At 43.2% G+C, this 18,295-nt stretch overlaps 1 protein-coding gene across 1 annotated transcript in view; it reads left to right on the forward strand.

The window, feature by feature from the left end:
• The first annotated feature begins 14,587 nt into the window (after positions 1 to 14,587).
• BCL2L1 (BCL2 like 1) overlaps positions 14,588 to 18,295 on the forward strand; it is a 42,086-nt gene continuing 38,378 nt past the window's right edge. Inside the window, exon 1 of the mRNA XM_082271677.1 lies at positions 14,588 to 14,715. The gene's annotated coding sequence lies outside the window, so the exon portion shown is untranslated. The remainder of the gene's footprint in view (positions 14,716 to 18,295) is intronic.

Consider the following 18,295-nt stretch of genomic DNA (forward strand, 5'->3'; position numbering starts at 1 on the left):
TTGACACCCTACACAAGGAAGGTAAGTCACAAAAGGTCAATGCTAAAGAAGCTGGCTGTTCACAGAGTGCTGTATCCAAGCATATTATTAAAAAAGTTGAGTGGAAGGAAAAAGTGTCGTAGAAAAAGGTGCACAAGCAACAGGGATAACTACAGCCTTGCAAGGATTGTGAAGCAAAGGCCATTCAAAAATTTGGGGGAGATTCACAAGGAGTGGACTACAGCTGGTATCAGTGCTTCAAGAGCCACCACACAGACGTATCCAGGACATGGGCTACAACTGTTGCATTCCTTGTGTCAATCCACTTCTTAACCAGAGACAATGTCAGAAGCGTCATACCTGGACTAAGGAGAAAAAAGACTGGACTATTGCTCAGTGTTCCTCTTTTCGGATAAAAGTAAATTTTGCATTTCATTTGGAAGTCAAGGTCATAGAGTCTGGAGGAATAGTGGAGAGGCACAGAATCCAAGTTGCATGAGGTTCAGTGTGAAGTTTCCATAGTCAGTGATGATTTGGGGATCCATGTCATCTGCTGGTGTTGGTCCACTGTGTTTTATCAAGTCCAAATTCAGCTCTGCCCTCTACCAGAAAATGCTAGAGAACGTCATGCTCCCCTCTGCTGACCAGCTTTATGGTGATAATGAATTCATTTTCCAGCAGGACTTGGTACCTGCCCACACTGCCAAAACTACCAATACCTGGTCACATGATAATGATATCACTCGCCTGACCTAAACCCCATAGAGAATCTGTGAGGTATTGTCAAGAGGAAGATGAGAGACACCAGACCCAACAATGCAGATGAGCTGAAGGCCGATATTAAAGCAACCTGGGCTTCCATAACACCTTAGCAGTGCCACAGGCTGATCGACTCCATGCCACGCTGCAATGATGCAGTAATTCATGTAAAAGGAGCCCCGACTGAGAATAGAGTGCATACTATACTGTACATGGACATACTTTTCAGTAAGCCAACATTTCTGTATTAAAAAAAAACTTTTTTTCGGTTTTATGTAATTTTCTTATTTTCTGAGATACTGAATTTTGGGTTTTTACTAGCTGTAAGCCATAATCATCAAAAAAAAAAAAAAAAAAATGCTTGATATATATAGCTCTGTGTGTAACAAATCTATATATGATATATGAGTTTCACTTTTTGAATTTAACTACTTTACCACCGAGGATTTTGCTGTCTTACGTCCAGGCCACTTTTTGCGATTCGGCACTGTGCGACTTTAACTGACAATTGCGCGGTCATGCAACGCCGTACCCAAACTAAATTTATGTCCTTTTTTTCCCACAAACAGAGCTTTCTTTTGGTGGTATTTGATCACCTCTGCGCTTTTCATTTTTTGCGATATTAATAAAAAAATGCGACAATTTTGTATAAATAACAATATTTTTCTACTTTGACAGTTAAAAAATATCCAATATATTAAATTTTTGTCATATATTTAGGCCAAAATGTATTTAGCTACATGTCTTTGACAAAAAAATTCTCAATGAGCATATTTTTAACCGCTTTAAGACCGGAAGATTTTACCCCATTCCTGACCAGGCTATATTTTGGGACATGGCACTGTGTTACTTTAACGGACAATTGCGCGGTCGTGCGACGCTGTACCCAAATTAAATTGATGTCCTTTTTTTCCCCACAAATAGAGCTTTCTTTTGATGGTATTTGATCACATGTGCGACTTTTACTTTTTGTGCTATATACAAAAAAAGAGCGACAATTTTGAAAAAATAACAATATTTTTCACATTTTTTTATATGAAATTCCCCCCAAAAAAATGTAAAAATCAAAATTTTTAAACTTTTTTTGCCAATTTGTTTTCTGCTACATATTTTTGGTAAAAAAAAATCGCAATAAGCGTATTTTGTTTGCACAAAAGTTATCGCAGCTACTAACTACGAGAGATTTATGTCATTTTTATTGTTTTTTTTTTTTTAACTAGTAATGGCGGCGATCTGCAATTTTTTTTGTGGGACTGCGACATTGCGGTGGACAGATCGGACCCTTGACTGACATTTTTGACACTTTTGGGGGTACCAGTGACATTACTACAGTAATCAGTGCTATAAATATGCACTGTTACTGTAAAAATTACACTGGCAGGGAAGGGGTTAATTTTTATTGGTGATCAAGGGGTTAATGTATGCCTGGTGCTTACTGACTTATGTGGGGGGAGGGGACTGTGTGACACAGGGACAGATCGCAGGTTCAGCTATGCTGAATCCTGCAATCTGACCCTGCCTGTCACTTAGGAGATCCGCCCGCTTTGTTTAGACAAGCGGGCGGATCTCCACACTCGATCCCCGACGATCGGGGAAGAGCAGCGGTGATCACCCCCGCTCCTCCCCTGGCCCCACTCCCACTGTAACTGAATACAGCGAGAGCGAGCCTCCGGCGGAGCGCGCGCACCGCCCACAAGAGGAGGAGTCCAGCGACGTAGGTCTACGTCGCTGGACGGGATCGTGCCACATTGCCGCAGTAGTGTCAATGTGAGCGGTCGTAAAGTGGTTAATTACTGAAATAAATTCACTTTTTGATGATAGTCTAATTTTTTGAGCACCTGTACATATCTTCAATACAGTAAAACCTTGGATTGCGAGCATAATTCGTTCTGGAGAGATTCGCCTCTAAGTGTAGCAATATGGTTACATTTAGCCCCGGTTCACACTTGTGCGTGTGCGGGGTTCGCATGTAATGTCGGAGCGCACTGCTCCGACATTACATGCGATCGGCTGTGCGGTGCGAGTTTAGCCATACAAACTGTATGGCTAAATTCGCATCGCTCCCGCAGCAAACACGCACAGGAGGCATTTTTTGCAGCCGCATCAGGATCGGATCGCACAGCGGTTCACACTTGTGCGATCCGATCCTGTGCGAACTGCACGATCGCACTGCGATATGCGATCAAACTGGGGGTGTCGTTAAGATTACATTGACACCCCCAGCGTATCGCATATGGCAGTGTGAACTGCCGGGGGTGCGTGTGCGATGCGGGAACAGGCTGCGAGTTCGCAGCCTTCCCGCATCGCATCAGTGTGAACCGGACCTTAATGAAGGTTCAACATTTAGCAACTCACATGGTTGATGATTAAAATAGGCACACCTAAGTATGCAGGCATCCGGGGTAAAGCTGTCCACATAGACCATCTTCTGAACCACCGGCTCTCACCACTGTCAGTCTGCAATCCTGACCGGGAAGAATAGCCTGCAGTAGAGTGATCTGAAAGTGAGGCTTTGAATCGCTCGTGGAGCGCAGCGTGGAAGGGTGTGATGAAGATGGCAATGCGGAGGATGGTCTATGTGGACAGCTTTACCCCAGATGCCTGCATACTTAGGTGTGCCTATTTTAATCATCAACTATGTGAGTTGCTAAATATTGAACCTTCATTAATTGACATCTGAAATCGCTTTGCTATCTTCTTATAGCCTTCTCCAGCTTTGTGAGTGTCAACTATTTTCAGTTTTCTAGACAACTGCTTAGAAGATCCCATGGTGCTGATTGTTGGGGCAAGGTCAGATGAGTCTGGGCATTTAAAACCTTTGAGATTGACATCACCTGGTCTTCCCAGACGATGATTGAGAACAATCCATGACACTGGCAGGTCTCAGCTTTGCAAAGGGGGCAGCGCATGCTATGAATTCTGCAGGGTGCCCAAACTTTTGCAGATACCATTTTTTTGTTTTCTGTTATTTTGAAAGTGTAAATGATGGAAATAAAATCAAACTTTTGTTGACATATTATAAGAATGTCTAATCTGTAATTTGATGCCTTTTGGAGATTTTTCCATCTTTCCTTGGCTTCTTTATGCACATTAATACAAATTTTTACCTGGGGTGCCCAAACTTTCGATCCCCACTGACACTTAAAGGGGCAGCTGCTGGTGCATAAAACTAAAAAAGATTATATTGATAAAATAGAGGTGAGGTGTCAATTTATTCACACATATGGTTTAATGTTATTTATCCCTATGTGTACTATGATGGCAGATATCATTATATAGATTTAAACAATGCCCGTATTAACAAAGAGTTTAAGATTCATAGGCTTGCCTTCGAAGGTTCATAAGCTTGCCTTCTATAATGTGTTAATAAGAGGAATTGTATATATACAGGTATACAGTATATATATATATATATATATATATATATATACCGTATATATAATTTTAACATGTGCTACCAAAAAATTGGTTCACTTTATTACTGCAATTCTACATAGATTTTTATGGACATCTGAACTGTTTAAAACCATAAAAAAATAAATAAATAAATAAATAGTACGGTCCTGAATTGGGTTAAATTTCGCTACATACGAGTTAGGTGTGGCCTTTGCTTTAAGTTTTTTCGACATGTTTGTCAGATAAGTGACTCAGCTAATCTGTGACGTCTGGGTGTCTGTCTCCCATCTCTTCATCTTTTGGAGAATATCGTTTTAGGAGTCGCTATAATCTATTAGACAAAAATAGAAAAAAAAATGACAAAATTGAATGACTACATAATTTTTTTTACAAGATTGCACCTGCATTTTGCTTGAAAGGTTTAAATCTGGGGTGTCGACACTGCAGCCCAAGGTGGATGTGCACCAGATATGGGAGTAAGTCACACGTGTGCAAGTCACAAGCAAGTCTCAAGTCTTAACCTTCAAGTCTCAAGCAAGTGCCAAGTTACAGTGGCGAAAAGCAAGCAAGTCAAGTCGAGTCCCTGCTAGAAGTCAAGCAAGTCAAGTCAAGTCATTTATTTTGGTCAAGTCACAAATTAAGTCAAAATACTGATTTACCCCAATTTTCACCTTTAATCAGTAAAAAAAGAAACACTTTGAATGCCCAAACAGCTCAAAATCCTTCGTCCGGTCATGTTTCAACACCACAGTCACTAAAAACATGTTAAGTATTTCCATTCTTAAACAGCCAGTGTCCTAAAAATCAGAACTCACTGAGGTGTTTTAAGTGACTGTGGTGTCAGAAACATAACAGGCACATTAATTTTGCTTTAACACATCTTGAGAAAATGCAAAAATTTAATAACTTAAAAAGGTAAAGTCATTTTGAGTCATATGTCTCAAGTCAAAGTCAAGTCTCAATTCATGAATACCAAGTCAAAGTCAAGTCGAGTCTTTTATTCATTTTAGTCAAACAAGTCTGTTAACTCCAATCTTGTCAGGAGGCAATCACGATGATATTACAGCCCTTCAGTTGCTAACCCCCCAATAGATAATGAATTCACCCTCCGTCCGGCCGGGAGTTATGACAACACATAGCACTCAAACTTAGTGCAGTCACAACTAACTTTATTGCACGTGAAGCTCATATTTAAGGCAATGTTTTGAGCGGAAAAGACTGCTCCAAACCGGTTTATAATTCATCAGTCAATAGCACATATCAGACAGAATAGTACATAAAAGGGCCTTTGCTTTTGCCATGCATTTGTGTCAATGTGAGGTGTTCCCGTATAATAATTTGTGTCCTGTGACAGAGTCGCCCCGGCTGCATTCAGTTGTCATGTGTTAATGTAAGCAATTGTCAATTGTTTATGGTTGGTGTCAGTAATCTCTTATGCAAAGTGTCTTGTAATCTAAATCCTTAATATCCAACTGTCAAGTGTTCAAATGAATGAATGGAGGGGTGGTTTAACATGTCGTCTAAATGCAAAATACAGCTGGCTAGTCTGGCTTGTTAAATCTGTAATTGCAGGGGCCACATTTCATCACAGGATGGGCATAAACTGAAATATATATCTGAAATATCAAAAGGCATGTTAATACACTCTTTCAAAGTCTCAAGTCCTCAAACTGGTGACGTAAAGTGGAGTTCCACCCATTTTAATAAGTTTAGATGTATGTAATCCCCTTTAAAAATACTTTTACCAATGGAAACTATTTTTATTTTTTTTTTTGCAAGGAAATACCTTTTTTTCTTCTTTATTCAGCCGCACTTCCGGGTCCAGCCACCTATAGGCGATTACGTCACTCGGCGATTCGCAAGGGCTGCCGGGATGTATCCCAGCAGCCCTTGCGAATCGCCTAGTGACGAAATCTCACATTAATACACCGGCACCAGCTGTACTCAGCGATGGATTGCTTTGAGTCTGCGCTCCGCCCCGCCTCCGCCCCCCCTCCTCTCAGTTAGCGTGGACAGAAAGCATTACCTCCCATAGAGCTCACTGAGAGGAGACGGGGCGGAGCGCAGACTCCAAGAAATCCATCGCTGACTACAGCTGGTGCCGGTGTATTAATGCGAGATCACTAGGCGATTCGCAAGGGCTGCTGGGATGTATCCCCGCACGCTAATCCCCCCTCCTCCAAATGATTTGGACCAGTGCACAAAGCAAGGTCCATAAATACATGGATGAGTGAATGAATGAATAATAATATAATGCAGCGCAACTCAATAAATTTATATCTCCAGCATGTGACAAAAACTGTCATTTAAAGTGTTACTAAACCCAGGAGCCTGCAGTCACTATATCTGGTCTCCCCAGGACTCTGCAGTCACTATATCTGGTCTCCCCAGGACTCTGCAGTCACTATATCTGGTCTCCCCAGGACTCTGCATTCACTATATCTGGTCTCCCCAGGAGCCTGCAGTCACTATATCTGGTCTCCCCAGGAGCCTGCATTCACTATATCTGGTCTCCCCAGGAGCCTGAATTCACTATATCTGGTCTCCCCAGGACTCTGCAGTCACTATATCTGGTCTCCCCAGGACTCTGCAGTCACTATATCTGGTCTCCCCAGGACTCTGCATTCACTATATCTGGTCTCCCCAGGAGCCTGCAGTCACTATATCTGGTCTCCCCAGGAGCCTGCATTCACTATATCTGGTCTCCCCAGGAGCCTGCATTCACTATATCTGGCCACCCCAGGAGCCTGCATTCACTATATCTGGTCCCCCAAGAGCCTGCCGTCACTATATCTGCTCTCCCCAAGAGCCTGTTGTCACTATATCTGCTCTTCCCAGGAGCCTGCATTCACTATATCTGGTCTCCCCAGGAGCCTGCATTCACTATATCTGGTCTCCCCAGGACTCTGCATTCACTATATCTGGTCTCTCCAGGACTCTGCATTCACTATTTCTGGTCTCCCCAGGACTCTGCAGTCACTGTATATGATCTCCCACAGTACACAGAACATGGAAATGCAATAATATTAGTAAATATAAACTGATAAATACCTTTTCTCATCAGCAGTATGAGAAAAAAAAAAATATAATTTTGAAAATAGAAATATATATATATATATATATATATATATATATATATATATATATATATATTTCTATTTTCAAAATTATATTTTTTTTTTTATAGCACAAAAAATTAAAATTGTGCAGGGGATCAAATGCCACCAAAAGAAAGCTCTATTTGTGGATAAAAAAAGTACTTTTTTTTTTTTTTTTGGGGTACAACGTCACACAACTGCGCAATTGTCAGTTAAAGTAATGCAGTGCCCTATCGCAGAAAATGGCCTGGCCATTAAAAGAGATGTATAGGATTCTTTTTTTTTTCCCCATTCATACTTATCTAGGTGAATGCAAAAAAGGACATCAAGTTTATTTGGGTACAAAAAAATGGCCTGGTCATTAAAGCGGTTGTATCCCGCTTTTTTACACTTTTACCTACAGGTAAGCTTATAATAAGGCTTACCTGTAGGTACAAATAATATCTCCTAAACCGGCATGGTTTAGGAGATATTTACAGTGCATGCAGCCGCTCGCGCGAGCGGCGCATGCGCTCTGAAGGTCCGGGGGGACCTTCAATCTATTTGCCGGGAGCTTGCCGGAAAATCACTCCCGCACACATGCGCGGGAGTGACGTCATCGCGGCTCCGGCCAATCATCGCGCCGGAGCCGTCTCTTCCAGCCAATCACCGCGCCGGAGCCGCCGAACCCGGAAGAGACGGCGAGGGATCATGGCAGCGCCCGCAGCGATGTCCGGGGGTCCGTGTCGGGGCTTCGTTCTAAGGTAAGTAATACATAATGAGCTAGTATGCGATGCATACTAGCTCATTATGCCTTTGTCTTGCAGGTTTTTTTTTTTTTTTTGAACTTTGGGTTTACAACCGCTTTAAGGGGTTAAAACCTGCCAAAGCTGAATTGGTAATTGAACAAGCTGAAGTTAGAAGCTGATTGGCTGCCACGCACAGCTGCACCTGATTTTGCACTCTCCAATTTTACTAAATCAACTCCACTAAATTATTTTTTATTTATTTGTTATTTTTTTTCCCCACAAAAATAGAGTTACCTTAACCGGCTCCCGACAGGCCGCCGCCTTTTTACTTCGGAAGTGTGGCTCTGCTGCGCAAATCGATCTAGGTCTACGTCGGTCGCGAGCAGGCAGGGGCAAGCGGGGACTCCGATGCACGGAGCAGGCGTCTCTGATTGCTGCCTGACACCCACGATCGTTCCCTGCTGAGAGAGAAGAACGGTCAGCTGTTGTAAACACAGCCGTCCGTTCTTCTCCCTGGAATGATCACAGAGCTCCTGTGATCCTTCTATATGGGATCACATGTCTCTATGATAATTTCACAAACCACGCCCCCCACAGTTAGAAACACGCCCTAGGTCAGTGATGGCGAACCTTGGCACCCCAGATGTTTTGGAACTACATTTCCCATAATGCTCAGCTACACTACAGAGTGCATGAGCATCATGGGAAACATAGTTCCAAAACATCTGGGGTGCCAAGGTTCGCCATCACTGCTCTAGGTACACATTTAACCCCTTGATCCCCCACAGTGTTAACTCCTTCCCTGCCAGTGTCATTATTACAGTAACAGTGCATATTTTTAGCACTGATTACTGTAGTGATGTCACTGGTCCCCCCAAAAGTGTCGAAAATGTCAATTAGGGGTCTGATTTGTCCACCGCAATGCCACAGTCCCGTAAAAAAAATTGCAGATCGCCGCCATTACTAGTAAAAAAAAAAAACAATAAAAATTACATAAATTTTTCACGTAGTTAGTAGATGCGATAACTTTTGCGCAAACCAATCAAAATACGCTTATTGCGATTTTTTTTTTACCAGAAAATATTTAGCAGAAAACAATTTGGCCTAAAATGTTAAAAAATTTAGATTTTTACTTTTTTTTGGGAATGTTATATAGCAGAAAGTGAAAAAATATAGTTTTTTTTTTTTTCAGAATTGTCCCTCTTTTTATGTTTATAGCGCAAATAATAAAAACCGCAGAGGTGATAAAATACCACCAAAAGAAAGCTCTATTTGTGAGTAAAAAAGTTCATCAATTTTATTTAGGTACAGCGTCACACAACCGCGCAATTGTCCGTTAAATTAATGCAGTGCCGGATCGCAAAATATGGCCTGGTCATTAAAGCGGAGTTCCGGACACAAAATTGACATAATCGATTTTGGGCCATCCGCTTCCTATTTGTCACCTGAAAAAGAAATGGATAGTTACGATTTTTTTTTTTTTTACTTACCTTGTTATTGAAGAAAAATATACTCACCTTTCTTCCACCTCCTCCCTCGGCGGCTGCGGCCCGCGCCGTCACTTCCTCTTTGCATTGATTCCTGGGAGCTGAACGTCATCGCTCCCAGGAATCACTGCACCTGCACCGGCCCCGCTCGTCACTTCCGGTGCGGCGCCACATTCCCTGCTAAACAGCTTCTAGGCATGCCCAGAAGCTGTGGAGGAATGCGGCGCCGCACCGGAAGTGACGAGCGGGGCCGGTGCAGTGCATTCTGGGAGAAGAGGACACGGAAGAGGACACAGAAGAGGACGCGCTGGCTTCAGCTGCCCACACCTGAGATGGCAACGCTGGAGAAGAAATTTTCAAGGTAAGTATTTCTTCTTGCAGGTAAGTGCGAACCGGGACAGATCAGAGGCCCGGGGGTATTTTTATTGAAAAAAAAATTTTGTGGCCGGAACTCCGCTTTAACCACTTGCCGACCGCTGCACGACTATCTACGTCGGCGGTCAGCCCCTCACAGGCAAAGTGACGTAGGGCTACGTCACTAGCTTGTGAGGGTCTAGGGAGTGAGCGCGCGCCGCCGGAGGCGCGCTCCCGCTCCCGCGTGGTCACGGACCCCCCCGCGCGTGTGACCGGCGGACCCGATGTCCGTCGGCCACTCTGCGATCGGCGGGGGAGAGGGAGAAAGTCAGGCAGCTTGTGTAAACAAGCTGCCTGTCATTCTCCCCTCTGTATGAGAGCTGATCATATGGATCTACTATGTAGATCCGTTGATCACTCTGCATACAGCTGAAGCCACAGCCAATCACAGTTAGAATCACGCCCCTAGGGACACACACAGCCCCTCCCTCTCAAATAAAGTTAACCCCTTCACTACCAGTGTATTTTTACAGTAACAGTGCATATATATAGCACTGATTACTGTAGAAATGTCACTGGTAACCCCAAAAGTGTCAAAAATGTCAGTCAAGGGTCCGATCTGTCCGCCACAATGTCGCAGTACCGCAAAAAAATCGCAGATCGCCGCCATTACGCGTTAAAAAAAAAAACAACAAAAATTACAAAAATCTTTCCCTTAGTTAGTAAACGCAATAAGTTTTGCGCAAACCAATAAAAATACGCTTTTTGCGATTTTTTTTACCAAACATATGTAGCATAAAACAAATTGGCCGAAAATGTTAAAAAATTTTGATTTTTACATTTTTTTGGGGGGAATTTCATATAAAAAAAAATGTGAAAAATATTGCTATTTTTGCAAAATTGACGCTCTTTTTTTGTTTATAGCGCGTGATCAAAAAATCGCACAGGTGATCAAATACCGCCAAAAGAATGCTCTGTTTGTGGGAAAAAAAGGACGCCAAATTCGTTTAGGTACAGCGTCGCACGACCGCGCAATTGTCCGTTAAAGTCACGCAGTGCCGAATCACAAAATACCCCCTGGTCGTTTAGCAGCCAAATCCTCCGGGGCTTAAGTGGTTAAAGGGGAAAATCCTTCCTGTCCAGAAGTGCTTAAAAGGGATGTATGGGATTCTTTTTTTTTTGTTTTCCCCTATTCATACTTATGTAGGTAGATGCAAAAAAGGACATCAAGTTTATTTGGGTACAGCGTCGCTCCTTCCTCTTCCTCCCTCTGCGGCCGCGGCCCGTGCCTTCACTTCCTCCTTGCAATGATTCCTGGGAGCTGAACATCATTGCTCCCAGGAATCAATGCGCCTGTACCGGCCCCGCTCGTCACTTCCGGTGCAGACGCCGCATTCCCTGCTAAACAGCTTCTGGGCATGTGCAGAATCTGTGCAGGGATGCTGCGCCTGCACTGGAAGTGACGAGCGGGGCCGGTGCAGGGCATTCTGGGACTCCGACGTCACCGAAGAGGACGCTCCGGCTTCAGCTGCCCACACCTGAGATGGCAGCGCTGGACAAGACATTTCCAAGGTAAGTTTTTCTTCTAAAAGGTAAGTGCGACCCGGGACAGTACAGAGGCTATCATTGCTTAAACGCACTAGCCCTGACTTTCCCGGGGGTATTTTTAGGTAAAAAAAAAAATTCACTTTAAAGCTGCTCTTTCGGTGGCAGCTGCCTGTGTAAAGAAAGCCTTAGAAAAAAAAAATGCTTATTTTTTAACTTTGTGATTCGACACAAAGTAAAGCCCCGTACACACGTACCGAATGTCGGCCGAACGATCGGCCGTCTTTTGTCCGGTGCTGTCATGTTGGCTGAAAACTGCAAAAGACTGCACATGACTTTTGTCGGCCAACAACAGCCGACTGCAGAAGTGATGTCATGTGATGGTTAACTTTCCGTGTGTTTTTTCTTTTCTGAGCATGCCCAGTCTTGCTAATCGGCTGTCTGTTGGCTGAAATCTGTACTGACTGGCGAACAATCGGCCGTTCTGGTGACGGCCAACAAAAATTTTAATGCCTGCACAACAGATTCTGTTCGGCCGAAAAGTCGCTGTCGGTTGTCGGAAGCATCATACTAACAAGCCGACAATCGGCCGATCGTTCGGCGGCCGAATATTTACGGCCGACAATCGCTACGTGTGTACGGGGCTTTAGGCCCCTTTCACACAGGCGGACCGTTCAGATCCACCTGTCAGTTTTTTTGGTGGATCTGAACGGTCCCTCCATACATTCCTATGGGGCATCGGATGTCAGCGGAGACATGTTCACTGACATCCGATCCGTCAAATCTGGATGGATGGAAACCCTATTCCGGATCAGATGAGAACGGACCATTCCCATCCGATTTCCCCCATAGAGATGTATGGGGAACTGACAGCTGTGTCTCCGCACACAGCACGGAGACACAGCTGTCATCCTCCTGCTCAGCGGGGGATTGACGGATCGATCCCCCGCTGAGATAAACGGAGTCCGTCTGACGGATGGAGTGTGTGAAAGGAGCCTTAAGCCCCGTACACACGTACTGATCGTCGGCCGAACGATCGGACGTCTTTTGTTCAGGGCTGTCCTGTCTGTTGAAAACTGCAAAAGACTGCACACGAATTTTGTCGGCCAACAACAGCCGACTGCAGAAGTGATGTCATGTGATGGCTAACTTTCCTTGTCTTTTTTTTTTTCTGAGCATGCCCAGTCTTGCTAATCTGCTGTCTGTCGGCCGAAATCTGTACTGACTGGCGAACAATCGGCCGTTCTGGTAACGGCCAACAAATATTTTAAAGTCTGCACGACAGATTCTGTTCGGCTGAAAGTGCGCTGTCGGAAGCATCATACTAACAAGCCTACAATTGGCCGATCGGTCGGCGGCCGAATATTTACGGCCAACAATCGCTACGTGTGTACGGGGCTTTAGGCCCCTTTCACACAGGCGGACCGTTCAGATCCACCTGTCAGTTTTTTTGGTGGATCTGAACGGTCCCTCCATACATTCCTATGGGGCATCGGATGTCAGCGGAGACATGTTCACTGACATCCGATCCGTCAAATCTGGATGGATGGAAACCCTATTCCGGATCGGATGAGAACGGACCATTCCCATCCGATTTCCCCCATAGAGATGTATGGGGAACTGACAGCTGTGTCTCCGCACACAGCACGGAGACACAGCTGTCATCCTCCTGCTCAGCGGGGGATTGGCGGATCGATCCCCCGCTGAGATAAACGGAGTCCGTCTGACGGATGGAGTGTGTGAAAGGAGCCTTAAGCCCCGTACACACGTACTGATCGTCGGCCGAACGATCGGACGTCTTTTGTCCGGTGCTGTCGTGTCTGTTGAAAACTGCTAAAGACTGCACACGAATTTTGTCGGCCAACAACAGCCGACTGCAGAAGTGATGTCATGTGATGGTTAACTTTCCTTGTCTTTTTTCTTTTCTGAGCATGCCCAGTCTTGCTAATCGGCTGTCTGTCGGCCGAAATCTGTACTGACTGGCGAACAATCGGCCGTTCTGGTAACGGCCAACAAATATTTTAAAGTCTGCACGACAGATTCTGTTCGGCTGAAAGTGCGCTGTCGGCTGTCGGAAGCATCATACTAACAAGCCTACAATCGGCCGATCGGTCGGCGGCCGAATATTTACTGCCAACAATCGGTACGTGTGTACGGGGCTTTACAATGCACAGTCTGAGTGATCCCTGGAGGGGAGGAGACATAGCAGGCCACACATTATATATATTTTTCATTCAACCTGCTGACTGACCTGCTTTAGGCGCATCAAGCGTTTGAGAGTTTTGGCTAGAATAATAATTTATTCTGGACACTGGAATGATTGGCCAAGCGCTAAATGCGTCTAGGTATAGTTTAGATGAGTTTACGCACTTTTGGCATTTTTTTCTGCTTATCTCCTGAGCACGCTGGTGATTTTTTATTTTTTTTGGCTGTAAGCACTCCCAATACACCTATGTGTTACCCCAACACTTCATATTCCTGATATGTGGCAGCTGTACCATGTACTTGTATGACAAAGTCTCCTGTTCTCTTTGTATTGCTTCCTTTATGTGAAATCCCTGCTGTTCCTGCCAGTCCTTCTGCTTTCCTATTAGAAACTGACCACACTATGCAGGAGAACACACTGTGGACAGTTTTCTAGCTATGCTGGGAACTCAGCCTGCTCCCCTCCAATGATCAGACTCCTCCCCCCAGCTATTCACTGGGAAGCTCAGTGTTCTGCTGTTTCTCCTCCCCCAGCTCTTGTGGGAGCAGAGGGGATGTGATCACTTATAAATAAAGGTAAAAAGCTGTTTATAATGTGTCTTTATGTCTGTACAAAAAATGTTATGCCTTTCATTTCTATTTTTAAACTGAATGGGTTGTTATATAAGGTGATTGTGTACAATCACTTTAAGGGCAGACAATATAAAGCCAAACTCCTGTAATAGTCACATTTGTTTTAGTCCCTGTTCTGCATGAAGCCTTAAAGTCAAAGATATCTCCATTGAAAGATATTCCAAATCTGCCCTCGCACATAGAAATCACTGGACAGCAAGCCTTTGGTCGCCATTTTGTTGTAGACCACTGGAAAGTCTTCGGAATGATGGCTGCCTTTTTTTTTTTCTGACGCACTAAGTGCGTGGCTTGGACGCACGACGCTAGGCATGCTGGGAGCTGTAGTCCCCCTGCTGTGCGTGAGGTGCGTGCGCAGGTTGCTTCCCGGGCAACTGCTCTTGTCGCCGTACTGAGCTTCATAGGCTTGAACCGAGCCGTCAAGGAAGGGGCGGGACTGAAGGGGGGTGGAGGAGAAGAGAGCCTGGGGGAAAGCAGAGAGGAAATCTCCACAGGAGTGACGAGCGGGGACCCCCGCATAGGGACCCCATATAGGTGAGTGTGTGCTGGGGGGTCACTCATCATCGCATTACCATGGTGACACGAGGGGGGAGATATATACTGTATGTATAATATAGGGGGTATATACTGTATAATATGGGGGGGGGGGTATATACTGTATAATATGGGGGTATATACTGTATAATATGGGGGGTATATACTGTATAATATGGGGTATATACTGTGTGATATGGGGGGTATATACTGTATAATATGGGGGTATATACTGTGTGATATGGGGGGTATATACTGTATAATATGGGGGTATATACTGTGTGATATGGGGGTATATACTGTATAATATGGGGGTATATACTGTATAATATGGGGGGGTATATACTGTATAATATGGGGGTATATATACTGTATAATATAGGGGGGTATATACTGTATAATATGGGGGTATATATACTGTGTATATATATATATATATATATATATATATATATATATATATATATTATGGGTGTATATACTGTATAATAGGGGGTGGGTATATATAATATATGTGTGTGTGTGTATATATACTGTATAATATAGGGGGTATATACTGTGTGTGTGTGTGTGTATATATATATATATGGTATATACTGTGTATATATAATATGGGGGTATAAACTGTATATATAATATGGGGGTATATATACTGTATAATATAGGGGTATATACTGTTTATTAGGGGTATATACTGTGTGTGTGTGTATATATGTGTATATATATATATATATATATATATATATATATATATAATATGGGGGTATATACTGTATATATAATATGGTGGGGGGGTATATACTGTAAAACAGGGGGTATACACTGTGTATGTGTGTGTATATATATATATATATATATATATATATATATATATATATGGTATATGCTGTGTAATATGAGGGGTATATACTGTATATATAATATGGGGGTACAAACAGTATAATATTGGGAGTATATACTGTAAAACAAGGGGGTATATACTGTGTGTGTGTATGTGTGTGTGTGTGTGTGTGTGTGTGTGTGTATATATATATATATATATATATATGTGGTATATACTGTATAATATGGGGTATATACTGTGTGTGTGTATATATATATATGTATGTATGTATGTGTGTGTGTGTGTGTGTGTGTGTATATATATATATATATATATGGTATATACTGTATAATATGGGGTATATACTGTGTGTGTGTGTGTATATATATATATATGTATGTATGTGTGTGTGTATATGTGTATATATATATATATATATATATATATATATATATATATATATATATATATATATATATATATATATAGGGGGTATATACTGTATAATATGGGGTATATACTCGGATTGGGCGGGTGTGGAAAGTGGGGTCCCCCAGGGTTCTGTCCTGGGACCAATCCTGTTTAATTTATTCATAAATGATCTAGAGGAGGGGATATCTAGTACAATCTCAGTATTTGCGGATGATACTAAACTAAGCATGCCAATATCTTCTATGCAGGATGTGGAAACCTTACAAGTGGACCTGAACAAAATAATGGGGTGGGCAACTACATGGCAGATGAGGTTTAGCCCCGGTTCACCCTACTGCGCGTGCGGGGTTCGCATGTCATGTCGGAGCGCACTGCTCCGACATGACATGCGATCAGCTGTGCGGTGCAAGTTTAGCTATACAGTTTGTATGGCTAAATTCGCATCGCACCCGCAGCAAACACGCACAGGAGGCATTTTTGCTGCCGCATCAGGATCGGATCGCACATCGGTTCACACTTGTGCGATCCGATCCTGTGCGAACTGCACGATCGCACTGCGATATGCGATCAAACTGGGGGTGTCGTTAAGATTACATTGACACCCCCAGCGGATCGCATATGGCAGTGTGAACTGCCGGGGGTGCGTGTGCGATGCGGGAACAGGCTGCGAATTCGCAGCCTTCCCGCATCGCATTAGTGTGAACCGGCACTCAATGTTGATAAATGTATAGTAATGCACTTGGGGGCCAGAAACCAGAAAGCAAGCTACTCACTAGGGGGGGAACCTCTGGCTGAGTCTAGGATGGAAAAGGACTTAGGGTTACTGGTAGACAACAGGCTTGGCAGTGGCATGCAATGCCAAGCCGCCGCAAGCAAAGCCAACAGAATACTGGGATGTATAAAAAAGGGGATTCACTCCAGAAATAAAGAGATTATTCTCCCTCTCTACAAGACTCTGGTCCGGCCACATCTGGAGTATGCTGTCCAGTTCTGGACACCGGTCCTCAGGAAGGATGTGCTGGAACTGGAGAAAGTCCAGAGAAGGGCAACAAAAATAATTAGGGGAATGGAGGACATCAGCTATGAGGAAAGACTACAAGCACTGAACTTATTCTCTCTAGAGAAGAGACGATTGAGGGGGGATATGATATCAATGTACAAATATTGTACTGGTGACCCGAGCATAAGGAACAAACTATTCAGAGAAAGGAGATACAATAAGACACGTGGCCACTCACTAAAACTAGAGGAAAGGCGGTTTAACCTTAAAGTGCGTAAGGGGTTCTTCACTGTAAGAGCGGTGAGGATGTGGAATTCTCTTCCACAAGCAGTCGTATCAGCAGGGAGCATCGATAGTTTCAAAAAACTATTAGATGGGCACCTTAAAGACCAAAACATACAGGAGTATACAATGTACAACATACAGGGGTATACAATGTACAACATACAGGGGTATACAATGTACAACATACAGGGGTATACAATGTACGGTTAGCAGCAAACACACACACACATCATAGGTTGAACTGGATGGACTGATGTCTTTTTTCAACCTCACTAACTATGTAACTATACTGTGTGTATATATACATATAATATATACATATATATGAGAGAGAGATGTATGTGTGTGTATGTGTGTATATATATATATATATATATATACTGTATAATATGTATATATAATATTGGGGTATATATAATATCTCATATGTTATATGGAGGGGGTGTGATTACTGCATTAAACAAGGGGCGTGTGTGTGTATATTATATAATATGGGGGGGTCATGACCTATATATTAATATATGTGATGAATATTGGGGTGTGTGATTATTATGGTGACAATCTATAGAAATGTATTATGGAGATACGGGGGATTATATATTACTATACAGGCTTTATATAGCGCCAACGGTTTATATACTGTATATGAGTGTGATTACTACACATCACTATGGTGATGGAGAGATGTGTGGTTACTACATTGCCATGGTGATAGATATATATATCTATTTTATACTATTGGGGGGGAATGCAGGTAGAGGTTATCCTGGTGATCTATTTATGTGTACTATGTGGGGGGGGGGATGGAAAATAGGGTTTCCATCCGTCTGGATTTGACGGACCAGATCGGATAGCAGCGGGTGTCAGTGGAGATGTCTCTGCAACAAGATCAACAATCCTATTCTATTTATCTATATCTAATTCTATCTATACTTCCTAATTCTATCCATCTTTCCGTCCTTATCCTATTCTATCTCTCTACCTATCTGCCTGTATTCTCCAATACCATCCATCCATAACTCTTCACTGCAACATGGTAA

The sequence above is a fragment of the Pelophylax lessonae genome (assembly GCF_965119305.1).
Source record: "Pelophylax lessonae genome assembly, chromosome: 11".
NCBI classification, from domain to species: Eukaryota; Metazoa; Chordata; class Amphibia; order Anura; family Ranidae; genus Pelophylax; species Pelophylax lessonae.